Below are 16,038 nucleotides of genomic sequence, written 5' to 3'. Positions count from 1 at the left end.
TAATTGTACTTTTGTCAAAATTATAATCAACGAAGACAAAATGGGCAAACAACAGGGATTTTAAACAATTGTAATCCATTATTATGGATTTTTCCTTTAAAACGAACAATTTAGAAATGCGGATTAAAATAATCACTTATAATCGATTATAATGTATAATAACTGATTGTATTTGATTTCAAAAAGAGAAATTCTAATCGATTATAGTTTGATTAGAAGCGTTTTTTTCTCAATTTTTATAAGACAGGTACTAAAATCATATTATAATTGATTATTAACGCTTGAAACTGGATGCGGGTGGGCTGTGGACAATAGGGTAGAAAACGGTTACGTTGAAATTCATTGGAAACTAATAGAGAAGTCACTACAAAAAAATGACAAATTCTGAAAACCTTCCCTTCTTCGAAGAAACATTTACCTTCTAAATCAAACGTTGGCACTTTCATCCCAAAGTTTCAACTGCATTTTTTCCCAGTTGGAGATTTGTACTGTTTTCATTTAATTGAGATTTTTAACAAGTTTTATCTGACTTTGATACTACTCTGCTCCAGTGGAGCGAAACTGTAAACTGTTATCGTTGTCTTTAATTCATTAATCGTCTTTAAATTTTTCATCGTTTTTACAAAAATAATTGCTTAGTAGTTGAATCGATCCCAAAATCTGTTTGATGGGTCGCGCTAATCGCTATAAAAAATACCTCTAATTTTTTCTGAAAATAATCTAACTGAAATGTTCCTTTCATATTTTAATGCTGAAACCCGGGTCGAGGTGCTCAATTTTTGTTTCGCCTTTCTCGGGCAAAAACTGCTGCGTTACCGACAAATTTTGGTATGTATCGATTTTCTCGACCAAATATTAGTCTGTTTTGATTTTCTCGACCCAATAAAACCAGTTTTTAACTTTTTTGACCCATATTAGTCTGTTTAGATTTTCGCGACACAAATTCGATAGGTTTCGAATTTCTCGACTCTCGACTGACAAATAAAAAAGTTGTTTGTTGGACCCCCCCATAGATATGTTTTGACTTTCTCCAACACAAATGGGTACGTTTTGACTTCTCGACTTTCTCAACAAACAAAAAACTTTCTCGCTTTTTTGTTGGCTGTGGTTGCTCCAAAAACTGTTCAAAAGGTTTTTTTTTGTTCTCTCATTGAAAACACACTCAAATAAGTGTAACACTTTTAACTTAAATATCCAATACTAAAGCAATCATTCTGAAGTGAATTGAGGCAAGCTAGTTAGTCGGTTACGTAGCAGTTTTTAGACGACCGCGTATTCTTACTCGTCAGTGAGCAGGCAAATACTATATCAACCAATCAAAATCAAGACAAGGAAAAAATTTATAAGTAATAATTAATTATTTCGTAAGTTTGCTTTCTCATCTGAATTCTGATTGGTTAATATAGTTTTTGTCTGCTCACTGACGAGTATGAATATGGGGCTGTCTAAATGCAGACTGCACTCCAGATTGGTAGTATTAATTTCATAAACGACTCAAAATTTAAACTTAATATTTGTTTGGGATTATCAGCGCAAAACTCAATTTTGGTCAATGTTTCTCGTACCAGAAACCCTTCGAGACGCAAAGAGCAGTCGATAAATTTCAAGATATAGGAGCAGTTTTTTTCAAGCATTTAGCTTAGAGTTCGCTAGTTCAATAGAAGGTTTCATTGATTTGAGGTCATTTGAATAGATGTCTCAATTTTTTCAGTTTTTCGTTCGCTTTTTGAAGCAAAGGCATAGGCTCGCCAATGCAAACTGAACTTCAGCCTACTGCGGGCAATCTTTTTTTATAAAGAAATCATATTGGGTTACAACAATCTAGAGGCAGAGGACAATATTACACTGCTGCCTTTTGATGTGATTGGTTGCCCCGCATAATCTGTTTATCTGTTTTTCTAAGAGTGGGCGTTCCTCATTCTGTTTTACAACATAACTACAAGGTAGGCTTCTGTATTGCACCTTTTAGGAAGTAGGTGGATCGATCCCATTAGATATCAGGTGTTTGGATGCGCATTTCACAGCACATGATTCTGTTGTCTTCTATCTGGAAAGCAAATGAAAACGGTTGAATGCGTGAACTAAATAAGACTCATTCCGCCTGGCGATCAGAACCCGTTGCGTCAATAGTCAGACGAAACCATTGTTTAATGACATTACTCTTTTTTCCGACATTTTTTCTGAGCTGATAAAAGTTCTCAATTGACAAAAAATTAAATATCGTTTTTTTCTTAGTTTGGGAAAACAAGTAAGTTACGCCGACAACCGTTTTTTTTTGTTCAAAACGTTCTCATGATTTTGCGATTTTTTTTAAGATATGAAGAAAATTACCTCGGTTTCTCATATTTAGCTTTTTTTGCGAACTTCTTTGCCTAAATGGTATGACGGATTCCGGATCAAGTTAACATCTCCCCAAGGCAGTTTAGGGGAAGGATGTTAGCTTGGATCGAATTTTGAGCCAATAAGAATCGAGTATTTTTATGCAGCGCTGGGCCATTGATCCCAGATCTAAGATGTTAACTTGGTCCCAACGAGACCACTTTTACGGTGATTCAGTTCCAAAATTGGAAGGTTGGAAAACCGGACGAACATTAGAAGATGAAAGTGATTGATAGCCACATGTCTTGAGTAATATCAAACGCAGGTAAGCTAACATCTCTTCTCAAAGGAGATGGCCGTTTGAAAAAGACCGGCAGCGCTTTTATATTCAATTTTACGCCATTTTATACCAACTAATTCCTTCGAATACTCAAAAGCTAATTACTTATATTGCATTGCTTGAGGTTTCACAACCAACAACCAGGCAAGCACCATATGCATTTGATATATTTTTTACTCCGACCAAGACTAGCGAAAGAGAGAGAGAGAGAGAGAGAGAGAGAGACGGGGATAAAAAAGTAGTGTAATAAAATTTTGGCCACTTTCCTCATGCGCAATGGTGGAGTGCCAGTGGTTGCTCTAGTGGCGGCGGGGATTGCGGCGGAGACACAGTTAAGTTGCAGAAAAAACAGCGACGAGGAGCGGTTGCATGGCCTTATATCATATCCGTATGGTCTAGAGTATATAGTTCTAGCTACATGGATAACCAGAAGTAAGCGGCGCCGCATAAGCATAGGAGCGTAATGCAAGCCAGGACAGAAAAACAGAGAGAGAAGGGGAAGACAGAGAAGTCTCGCTTATCCCCCTGCACCAATTCCCTTCCATCTATACCATCATACATAGCATCGATATACCATCTATATTATATGGTGCTACCAGCTTACCATCCCATGTAATACCATATACACTTCATCATGTTCGTTTAGCTAAAAATCAGAAAAAAAAAGAAATAGAAAAATTATATATATATATATATATATATATATATATATATATATATATATATATATATATATAGAACTAAACCAGCTACATGATGACATTATTACATAACATAACATTTATATCATCCACCGCGGCGCTGTTTATGTTATATCAAACAACAGATATCTGCCATTAAGCAGTACAGCACGCACTTCACAATCCCCCCAACCGTCTATTAGCCAAAAGGAGCTTAAAATCCATGTTGCAATTCTACTCCTCTTGTAAGGTAACATACTACCGACTCCCAACAGGCGCTGATTATTAGTCTGTATTTTTATTTTATGAAAAAAAAACCTGAAAGAAGCACAAATTATGAATTATAACTGTCCCGTCTTCTTAAATTCTAAGCCCTTTTTCCGCCATAGCTGGGTCCTTTTTTAATTCTACAGCTCTAACTCTATCCTCCCTGATACTCGTTGTGAATTTGAAACCAGAATTGAAAACTGAGACTCGTTCCCCGGGGTAAGACAAAACCATCACTTATCCCTTGACAGCATACATTACAACATGCAGTAGTCTAATCTAATCCCTCCTCGCCCCACCCCTTATTTTACTACTTTTTCACCACTTTTTCAATCCAATTCCTCTTTTGCAACTGTGCTTGCAACCAAAGACATTAACTCTTTCCAAAGTCGCTTCTCATTCTCAACATCTCGAGTGAATTTTTTCTTCATTTGAAAAATAACTTTCAACCTGTCGCTCCCCGTTTTGTTCACTATTCTTCAACCCTATTCAAGTTCAGAAAAATAAACGCAGGCATCATTTTTACGAACTCATTCGTAAAAAAGTTTAAACTGAACTACTTTTTTCAGTTCGTTTAAGCTATTGTTAATTTGGTTTAATTACAAGAAACAAAACTTACTAAATTAGTTGAATTGTACGATTATATTTCGAATTTAGAATGAGAGCTTACAGTTAATTTGCCTGATTTTACGGTTTCTTGTTAAACTTTCGTCCCATTCTCTGGAGTTGTAATTTAAGTAACCACACTAAAATCGAAAAGTTTCTCGTCAAGGGTAAGCTGTTGAGACGCCGAGCGTCCTTCTCAGAAACTCCCATCATGACTCATGTTCCACATACTATTTTTAATTAAAATTGAAGAGTGCGTTTTGAATTAAATTGTTAGGGGCTTTTCGAAATCCTCAAAATCTGAAAGTGCGGATTAAAATATTTGTAATTAGGTACAATTGAGCTCAATGGGAAAACTTATTTTGAAAACCTTTGAGATATTTGCCCACGGCTTTTTTGATGTACAACATTTACCAGCTTTGTTGTTTAGAAGTGGGATATCATCACATGATCAAACGAGTACCAATTTCCTCGCCCACGATTCTTCAGCAGATTCGATATAGGCCAGTACATATGAAGTATGATGACCTTATTAGTCTCCGTGGTTCATCTTTGGTCTCAGGATGAATGAAGGATTCAACACTTTGATTCACAGTTCTCGCCAAAATTCGTCAATTACGCAATTCAACTCACCGACCGACCGAAACTGCTTCTCACTATATAGTTACCCTGGTCACTTATCAGGTGAGATATATTTCAATCGATTGTATGAAAATACGAAATTATGGTTTTTTAACTGTAAAAAAGCGATCCAAACATTTAGGGGGCATTTAGGGGGCATGATGGGAGGGGGTTCTAACAAAATTTCCAATCATTTGTTATATAAGGTCAATTAACGTTTTAAAAATGTCTCTCAAGTGAAGTAACTGGCCAGCAAGGACTCGAAAACTTAGTTCCTGATCTGAGGAAATTGGTCTGAAAAACAAAAAAAGATCAGATAAATTTTTCTCGATATTCAGAAAAACGTTTTTGATTTTTTTTCGAAATCCGAATCACGTCTAAAATTCGATAACACAATTGAACAATTGAAAAACTATATTAGCTTGATTAAACTCTATATAATCACTGAAAAACCTGACTGCTTTTGAATGACGATGAAAACAGGTATTAGCAAAGTGCTTAACAAAGTGCAAAAAAAATTTAGAAGAGTTCCATTGCTTTATATTTTTGACTTTCATGTTTTAGCAAGAAGCAATATTTTTTGCGTCTGGTAATGGACATTTAAGAAAAGATTATTTATCTCAATTCAAGTGAAAGAATTTTTATTGCCGCTTTCACTTAAGAAGGGAAAAATAAATTGCGCGTAAATTATCCCAATCGTATTATAGTGGTCAAAGTAGTCCCAAAATTTTCCTATAACTTTAAAAAAAACAATCACATATTTTCATATTCAGCAGAAACAATCAACCTCGCGGGTTGAAGCCTAAGAAATAGCCATCAAATAGCCACATATCATGAGACAGTGCTGCAGCTGTAATGTTGATAAACACGTGGCAACTGATCAGGGCTTAAAACAGCGATGAAAATTTTATGCACTTTGTTTTTCTGTTTTAAGAAGGCAATTTTAAATAGAATTGTTTCCAATCAAAATTTCCATTGATTGAGTGATTAGAATCAGTAGAATTGAACTGATAAAAATCGCTTCCTGTTTCATAAACATCAGCTCCATTCAAACCGTAAACATCAACTTCCAAGGTGGGCGGTACTTCTGTTGCATTGAAGTCATCTTCATATCCCTATTCTGCACTGATGAGGTCATGTTCGAACAATTTATAACAGCTAACAGACAAATGGTAGAATAATAAATAAAAGACAAAAGGGAAAAAAAGAAATATCTATTCAAATTAACTGATGTCCATCAAGCGCGCTTCAAAAATTGTTTGCTCACACAATCATGCGTCGGTCTCCGATATGATGAACGGGATCCACGGATACACATGATCGAAGATCTGAGAAGCGCAAATCCAAGAAGACATCAAGTCTACGAAAGCACTTGGCTATACGAAGTTATTTCTTTTTTCTCACTGATCATCGCAAAATTCAGTCAACATTTCTGCTGTTATGTTTTTCACTTGACGAAACCGAATAGCCGGAAAGCCTCCAGCAGGGCAAGACAGGCAATGCTCAACCGAGAAAATTTTTCCACAAACACAATGAGAAGGGACACCTTTCAGTGGCCAATTATATCGCAAGCACAAGGCATCCCGTAACGCTGCTTTGTTCAGGACAAAAACCATGTTCTTCTAACGACAAGTTTGTGTGCCAGCTTGACGCGCCTCTTTCATTTGTCAGTTCAAATGCTTCTGAGTATGGCGTGACAAGCGACTACAACAGAGCAACTTTTTTTCTTTCGGCTCACCGTTCGCTCTCCTTCTGTTTTGAATAGATGCTCATTTCTGCCTAATTGCAACTCCGGCTAAATCATTATTGCTTGACAAAAGATTCTCAGCAACAGGTTTACAGAGTCACTCATAGTCTTTGAAATTCTGAGCGGCGTCTGTTTCTGGATTGATAGTGTTCAAACCACCCAGTCTTGCCGGAAGCTCTAGCACAGATCTTTCAATGTCTTCTGGTGATACTCTACCATTCAGCTTTGGCAAGAACTGCGTTCTGATTTTGCTTTCGCGTTTGGTGAGAGTATTTTTAGTTTCACTTTGGCGACAGCCGATCACTCTCATCGTCTACTTCACTTCGGAATGAAACTATGCGTAAAAGCTGCAAAAGTACAGTGTGGTTGCGTCTCAGCGATGTGAGATAAACTCTCAAGTCCATTTATCTATCCATTTCACTTTTTGAGAACACGTTGTTCAAAGATTTTTTTTGCTGCTAATAGGGCGTCATAAATTTTTGTGTCCTTCTGAAAGAATTATTATACCACTTCCTGCGAAAAGACGTTCTGCAAAGTCCACGTGGTCACGTTTAACAATAAGCTCAGTCTTGGAAGTAGTCGGGAAATACCCATGCTCCGGTCTGAGTTCTTTCAACGCTTCCCACCATAAGTTCAGTTATTCAAGTTTTCCACCTGCAGCAGAGTCATTGGCATGCCAAAATTGCTTAACAAGGTCATGGAGTCATTCAATGAGAGAACAGAGCTATACCACACATTGACATCAGTCTATCAACAAGTTTGCAGGCTTGTAAAGGTTGGTGAGAAAAGTGGTCATAGCTTAGCACTCATTATAATTTTTGAATAAAGCAAGCTGTTTTGTTGAGCTCATTAAATGCATTGCTAGCATCACCCAGCAGCAGTCTTTCAGTTTCGAACTCAATAAAACAGACGTGAGAGCTGAAACCGTTGCCTCGCAAGACGACCGTTGGCCAGCACACAGTTGGGACGTCCCAGTTGCACCAGCGGTACGAAATGTGCTCTTGGAATTGATTCAGCGTGCATCTTCTCCAATGCCATTTTATCTGATACCTAGATTTTCTCCAAACGATTGAGACGAGAAGCGTTTAATGCATGCACTCCCTAAAGATTTGCTACCGAAGTATCTAGTTTACGAGATGCCATGGTCAATGCTTCTCACAAAATGTTATACTTTTCAACAAATACCATACAAAAGCGTTTACAAAGCAAAGCATCGGCGCCAGAGGGTCCTGCTGCTTCAAATGGGTTCCGAGCACACCGGCGACTCTAATAAGAGTTGAAACTATCAAAAATAACAGCAGAATGGAAAGCTGTGTCTGATAATTCTTGCGTCTGTGGTAAGTCTGCTGATTTGGTGAACTCACGAGATGCAGGGTGTTTATCTTTCAATGCTTCACAAACAGATAGTTTCACGGTGTGCTCACGTTAATTTTCATCAATTTTTTTTTCACTTCTGTCAGATCGTCCAATTTCAGAACCTCAGTTTCCCCCCACTGAGCAATCGCATAGCACCTATCATTTTTCCTTCCATCATGAGGTTAGCAAACGAGCAAGCAAGTTTATCTTAAGGAACTTTGTTATTCATGAGACGCAGCTTACTTTGAACAAACGTACCTTTCTTCAGCCGTTTCTTCCTTCAATTTTTTTTTCAAATTGCCACTTTTCTGCGCTTGAGATGTAGAATAAGGTTTTTGACTTTGTGCAAATATTCTGAAGAAGAAGTGGTGGCATGAGCCTTGCTGTCTGAATAGCAATAAGTTCATTACAAGAATTCTCAACAAATGCAAAAAACCATTCTGCCATTTCTTCAACGAGCCGGTTTTCTTCAGCACCTAACGGAACTTGAAACAAATAATTTGGTTTCCAATCAGCACTTTCTCATACAGTTCATCGATGACTTCGCACTTTTCACAAGGTTGTGTTCTTGCCACATACAATCAGCATGTGAGGTCAAGGGTGTGTAGTTTGGTAATTTACGATAAAATGACATCTCTAAAGCACTTAACGAAGACAAATTTCCCATACTTCGAGTTGAACTACTGCTTACATTATGATGCTCGATATCAAGAAGCTCAGTGGAAAGTTTCTTTTGTTGCCGGCAATGTACTGAAGATTCTGTTGTTGTCAAATTTTGCATTGGTTGTTTCAAACCAGTCTGCTTTTGTTGAGAGTCACTATCATCGAGCTCTTCTGTATCATCAGTCTCATCAATGAGTCGAAACTAGGTCGGAGGACGTGTATGTCTACTTCTTTTCCTGATCACCCGACTGCGATTTCAACTATAGCCTGAAACTCAAGTTGTTGCAGACCTTCTTCTAGCACAACCAAAAATTGATCATTATCTAACGCTCAACAAATTATAACCACAACAATCATGAAAGCCAAATAGAGCACGTGCAATTCTGAATGATGGAACTATATTTTATACTACTGCCTTTTATACCACTGAATGAGTAAGATTTTAGGGATACGACGGTTGAAAAGTTTTCTAAGTGGCTAAAAGTCTGTAGACTATGGGCCTCATTCCCGTTAAGAGCTTTTTTGCATTTCAACTATGACTCAGAGATAATCGGTACTAGAGTTTTCGTACTGACTCAGAAAAGGTTTAGAACTGATCATGGTTTTCAAAACTGATCATTTCATCCTTTCTCTTCAAGCCAAACATTCAGGTCAGCTTTTTTGACACTAAGATACTTATAATCAGATATGTGCATGAAGTATCATTATTTTCACTTTTTGATCTTTGAAGTGTTCGGAACAAATAAATCTAGTTTTTCTAAAATAAATGCTAAATTCCTATGATTGGACAGCTAAATAGCTGTTCACGCAAGAGAAGTAAGCATTATTTTGCGAAAAAAATGAGTTTAAAGATGCTTAATGCAAAAGTTCTAGAAGAAAAGTCTCATTTTCAAGAAAAACTGGCTGGAATGTTTCTGTTTTTAGACAGATTTTCAGCGGGGAAGTTGATCGGATAAGAAAATTAAAAGCGTCAGCTTTCCACCGTTTTTTGTCGATACTTTTGTTTCGACTTTTGTAACGAAAGTAACATAATATTTGTGCACGTGGTTTTTTTTCTTCAGACAAATTTCGACGTTTTAACTAGCCATTTTTGACGGAGTTTTTTAAATATCATTCGAAAGGTATTGTGGTCCTGAGCTTAAATTTGAAAAGATACATCACCTGTGATTTTTTTGAAAAGTTATGGGGGTCTAAAGATTGCCATTTCGGCCAATTTGGGACAATTAACGCGCGATATATTTCGCGCTTTAACGCGTAAGCGTAGATCTAATCCGCCCTGGAAATTGTTCCAAATTGGTAGAAGAAAGCTTATTTGCCAAAATTGTTTTTTACTAAGAGCAAAATCTTTTACTTTGTATTTTATATGACGTGTGGCGGGATGATTTTCACAAAAAATCTCAAATAAAAAAAAACTCGGTTGATTTTATTCAACTTAATTTTTTCATGTTATTACTGCTCTCTAGACCTTAAAAGGCAGTCAAAACATTCAGGGCTTCGCCCTGATACGAGCAGTCTTGTTTTACTATATGATTAAGAGCTCTTTCTAAAACTCTTGTAAATTGGCAGAATCGCCAGAAAAATACTTCTACCAAATTTGTTTTTCTTAATAAATAATGTTTTTTGGAACATCCTCTGTTCGGAAAATTTTGAGTTTAATTCACGGCAACTGGTTTTTTGCAATTAATTGAAGAAATTCGAACCAATGCAATGCAAACCTTAGAAGTTTTCAGGATATCTTTTTTTATCTTAAGGCCATTTTTTGTTGAACACTGGACCATTAATGAAGAAAGAAACCTCGCAAATGCTGGCCAAATTAGATAGATTTTTCAATTTTTTGCTGCGAGTTTCATATTGTTTTATCCATCAAATATCAATCACTTATTTGAACTTCCTTTAAATAGCATTTAAACAAAACCACTACTAATACACACACATTTATTTGAGTTACATATTGATGGTTGCTTCAAAAAACAGCCTAAAACATCATAAATGCAAAAGATACGCAACAAACGCACATCACATCTTCTATTAACATATTGCTGATAAACAAAACAAGTTAATCATTATTTCAACACTTGCTGAATTTTTTACATGGCGAGTTTTTTTTGCATCCGGTAAGCAAAAAAAAACAATATTTCCCATTTTGTTTTATATTCTGTTTTATACACTTTAGTAAGTCAAGCTATCTTAAAAAATACTCTTTGGGCCCATTTTTATAAGAAGCTATTTTCCAAGAAGCATATTTCTGAAGAAATTTGTTTTTAATTTGTATTTTATATATAGTTCTTTTTTGTCCTACAAAAGTTTTGAGCTTTATCGCGCGTTTTTAGATAAATAGTCTGAAAAAATAATCGCGCCCGTTTTGGAAGTAAAGTTACAAGTGTTATGGAGAAACGTGAACTTATAGACGAACTATTTTAAAACTGTGCGGGCTTTTTTTTATCAATATTTTCGATTGAAATCTTTTTACACCAAATTGAGCGAACTATTAACTGTTTCATGTATAGTTTAAGAGAGGGGTAAAAATTCAATCAATTCCGTTGAGCTATTCGCCCTATATTTTATTCGAAAGAGCGAAAACTGAGACTTTTTACTTCTAAATTTTTATTGCTTACAATAATTTTGAGACTAACGTCAGGTGGTCTTAGAATTTATAAGTTTTCCTGACGGATTCATGCCACCTAAGATAGCTCTGGCTTAGCACTCTTGAACAAAAAATCACAGCTTCACATTTATCTTGAATATAGTGAGGAAGCAGATCGCTTAGAAGTTCTCATTTTCATAAGAAAATTAAATGACAACTGGCAGTGGCTATAAATCATGCACATCAGTTATTACAATTTTTTTTTGGTTTAAATGGTTCAAATTTTTGCAAAAATCCGAATTCCAAATATGAAATGAAAAACATTTAGTGTAACTAAGCATTTAAAATAGATTTCAAAATTCAAACGTATGCTAAACAGTACCATTCGAATGGCAATTGAAACATTACGAGGTCAAACTGTGTATTTTGTGAATTGTAAGCGGATTCCGCAGTAGGCCGAAAACTGACTTGTTGCGGAAACCGCAACATTGCCAGTTTTTATTCTCTGTGTTGTTTTGGATTCTACGAGCAAATAGCTAAAACAATGTATTTCTCAAAATTGGTCCGAAACAGGCAAATAATTAGCTAAATCCGCAACACAAGTTGTAGAATCGTCGAGCAAATATATATTCATTACACAATAAATTACATTTTGCGGAATTAACTTAAATTGGCTGAATTCACTTACATCAAAACCTTAATACATATCACTTTTGCTCAATCCGCTCCTAGCCAAAAAAAAATAATTTATTACAAAGATGAATAGTTAAGTAGCAAAATTCCCTGTTGCTATTTTACTCTGCAACGTATAAGTTTTAATTAGAAAATAGGGACGAACATTTTTTCAGTCGTTTTGAGTTTTTTATTGTTCCGAATATTTGTGCTCGGGGTGGCTATAAATCGGGTTTTTTTTCTTCAGACAAATTTAGACTTTTTAACTAGCCATTTTTGACGGGTTTTTTTCATATCATTCGAAAGGTAGTATTGCCCTGAGCTTAAATATGAAAAAAATATATAATAAAATATAATAAAAAGTATAATTTTATAAACACAAAAAGTCTAATTTTGCATGCAAATTTTTTTTTCACAAAAATTTATATTTAAGCACAAAAGCAAGTTTGTAACCAAAAAAAGGATTAAAAGCTTTTTTACCTCAACTTTGTAATTTTGCTTATGAAAAAATGCATATCATACAATTTTCATATATGAAAATTATATTATAAGCATTTTTTCGACCAAAGTTAAAATCATATTTTCGAGAGTCAAATTGCATTCTTTCAAATTTTTTTTTAATTTCATGTAAATTCATCCAACAACATCGTTAAATTAATTTTGATGATTTTTTTCTATAATAAAATGCTTATCATACAATTTTCATATATGAAAATATTAGGATAAGCGTTTTTTTGACTAAAATAAAAATCATGTTTTTATTGAGCAGAAAGATTCAAAAGATGAAAGTAGAACAGAAGTATTTCTCTGAAAACGTTTAATACAGTTTTTTAATTTTGAAAATTGTATGATAAGCAATTTTTCCATAGCCGCCCTGTATGAAATTGTATGATAAGCATTTTTCTTTTATGGACGTCAACCCGGGATATTTCGCTCTATTAACGCGTAAGCGGAGATTTAATCCGTCTTAGAAATCGTTCCAAATTGGTTGAAAGAAGCTTATTTGCCAGTATTGATTTGTTGCTAGGAGCAAAATCTATCACTTTGTTCTTTATATGGCGTGTGGGGATATGATTTTTGCAAAAATTCTAAATTTAAAAAAATTTATTTTATCTTTTTTTTATTCTTAATTTTTCGTGTTATTTTATATTTTTTACATTTATTTCTTCGTGTAATTACTGCTCCATAAACCTCAAAAGGCAGTCAGAACATTCAGGGCCTCGGCTTGATACGAGCAGTCTTGTTTTTTGTTTTCCTCTCAAATTTAGACACAACAAGAGAAAAATGGAATGGATTGAGTGACATGTTATACAAAAAAAATTTCAGTCTTAATTCGAACGTCTTTTAAACATTTTAAAAAGTTGTCCCAGTGTCGAGAAAAATTGGTCTTTTATAAAAAATTTTATAGCTTCTCGGGGAAAAACAATCAAAAATTTTAAAAAGTTTTTTCAAGACAATTCAGAAAAAAGTATGATTTTTTTTTATCAACTTTATACATAAATTGTTGCCCAATTTGTCTATTTGAGTGTCGAAACTACCACGCATAAAAAGGACTATTAAAAAAAAGAAAACACATTTTATTTGTTTTATAGAAAATGGTCGAAATTTGTTTTGAAGAAAATGGTCGAAACACTCTGTGCTACTGTTCAACTGGCCATTCCTCTTTTTTTTGTGAAAAACGATTATGAAAAATTCAATGACATGTAGTTTTTCGCTTGAAAAATTTTAAATTTTTGTTTTGTGTTTTTCAACAAAGCTCGTAAATTTTTAGTTCTGAATTATTCCAATCAAGAATTGGAAAAAGACAAAGACAATGGCTTGGTGTAGGTGAACTTTTCCCAAACAGTTATAGGTTTTGATAATGGGGATGGGAATAATGCGTTGGAAATAGACACCCTTGCCGCCCAAAAATTCCTCCCTTTGGTACTTCATAACGACAGATCGACTATCTGTATTTGGCTGATCAACATCAAAAGGTTTCATTTGTGGTTTTTGCTTCTAGTATATTCTAAATGTGAAGAGGGATTGCACCTAAAGAAGAGCGAAAACAATCTGTAGCATCCAAGATCTTAATAATTTTTTGGGAGGATTCCGAAAATCAACGTAGATGACCTTAAAAAAGTTTACAAAAACTCCGAAATTTTTAGGTCGGTTTTAAATTGGTCTTTTTGTTATACCCACCTAAATGCGGAAAAAATGAACATTTTTTTTTACTATATTGGAAGAATTTTTCTAAGAAAAATGGTGCTTGGATCTAGAGCCGTAAACACAGTAAAAAATTGCTAAAAGAACAAATTCAGCAAAATTTATGAACGATCTCAAGCTCGTTTTTGCAAAATTTACGGGAAGAAAATAGCAAAAGCAGGGAGTTTGAAGGTAACTCAGATGAAATCATTTTGAATATTAATAGCCAGCATTTATTGTTCCGACTTTCGATACGAAAGTAACGGAATATTTGTGCTCGGGGTGGGTTATTTTTTCTTCAGACAAATTTCGGCTTTTTAACTAGCCATTTTTGACGGAGTTTTTTTATATCATTCAAAAGGTATTGTTGTCCTAATATTGAATTTCAAGAGATATTTTACCTGTGATCATTTTTGTAAAGTTATGGGGGTTGAAAATTGGCATTTTGGCCAACTTGGGACAATTAACGCGCGATATATATCACGCTATTAACGCGTAAGCGGAGATTTAATCCGTCTTAAAAATTGTTCCAAATTGGTTGAAAGAAGCTTATTTACCATAATTGATATGTTTCAAAGAGCGAAATCTATTCCTTTGTACTTTATATGGCGTGTGGGGGGATGATTTCATAAAAAAATTTCAAATTTTAGAAAAAAAATTTTTCTTTTTATTTCATTACATTTAATTTTTTTATGCTACTAATACGAGCAGTCTTGTTAATATTATTGATTCAATTTTGAAAAAAAAAATCCACTTATTCGTCGTTTTTCATCAGGGTTGGAACGGTTTAAAAAACCTCGGTTTTTCAAATCTTGCTACATCCACTTGTTTATAAAACAAGCCTTCAATCACACACTGCATTCTAAAAAAACGGGATTTACGACATACCATCAGTTCAATTTAAAAAAGCTCGAAAAGATTCATGTAAATGCGAGTTCAACCTGATACGTGCTAGAGCTATTCCAGTGGTGGCTATTGGAAGGATAGAAACCCAGGTTGAAGTCCCACCGTTAATTATTGCTTTTTCTGTAGTATCCTAGTGATCGCTATTTTCCACCGCTGATTCATGTATAATTCAGAGTTTGTTGCATAGATAAACCTGCGATTTTTCAGAGCTGTTTCACTAATGATTCCGTAGAAAATCATCGCTAAAACTTAAGAAATTTTAACTCATTCTAGTAGCTTTCAAATTAGAGTTATAGCTCATAAGATCTTTACCTTTAATTTATTTAAGGATTGATAGCAAAGAGGTAGGATACAAGGTTAGGGGATGGAACCCCTGTTAGAGCACTATTTTTCTCATCAAGGTTAGGGGATGGAACCCCTGTTAGAGCACTATTTTTCTCATTTTGATAGGTTTTTTATCGCTGTTTCATCACTAAAAATAAGCCAAATTAGCGATGTTTATCGATAAAATTTGCTATTGTGGCAATGAACATCGATAATTCATCGATGGCGATCGCTGATTCTTTTCACTTTTTTATCGCTAATTTTCAATGTGAGCTCAACCCGGGAAGGCCGAACGATTGTTATAAGAAATTCGAACCAGATTCGTCCGAAATTGTTACGTACTCATACATTCGCTGAATTGTTTGTGCCAAAAACTGAAAGCACAGTTAAGAGGAAGCGAAATGTAACTATCTACTAGTAACCTGGAGCTGGGCGCTCTTTGCGCGCGTCGCCACTTAGCTCTGATCAACGCTTGTCGTTTTCATGAACAATTTGCGTCCCCAGAACGGCCAGCGCTTAAAACGCATCATTCCAATAGTGTTATTGTTTTGACTTTCGAAGAAACCGGAATATTTATGCTTTTTTATTCAGTCAATTTTCACCGATCGATATAATAATTTTCAACAAAACTTTTTATGCCCCATTGCAGATTTTGGCTTCCTGAGTTCAAATGTAAAAAGATATTTTACCGTCGACTATTTTTTTTGAAGTTCTGGGGGTTTGAAAATTACCAAATTGGCCATGTTATGGACTAAATGGAGGCTAGTTA

The 16,038-nt window shown here is 34.9% G+C and overlaps 1 protein-coding gene across 8 annotated transcripts in view; it reads left to right on the top strand.

Moving 5' to 3' along the window:
- The window catches only part of LOC134847096 (uncharacterized), a 77,102-nt gene that overhangs the window by 20,786 nt on the left and 40,278 nt on the right, over positions 1-16,038 (top strand). For 4 of the 8 annotated variants that reach the window (XM_063864533.1, XM_063864528.1, XM_063864529.1 and 1 more), the window contains one exon: positions 4,643-4,896. The gene's annotated coding sequence lies outside the window, so the exon portion shown is untranslated. The other 4 variants (XM_063864532.1, XM_063864530.1, XM_063864531.1 and 1 more) reach the window with 4 other exon arrangements.

Source organism: Symsagittifera roscoffensis, chromosome 1 (assembly GCF_963678635.1).
Source record: "Symsagittifera roscoffensis chromosome 1, txSymRosc1.1, whole genome shotgun sequence".
In the NCBI taxonomy this organism is placed as follows: domain Eukaryota; kingdom Metazoa; phylum Xenacoelomorpha; order Acoela; family Convolutidae; genus Symsagittifera; species Symsagittifera roscoffensis.
This window is presented reverse-complemented; position numbering and strand designations above follow the sequence as displayed.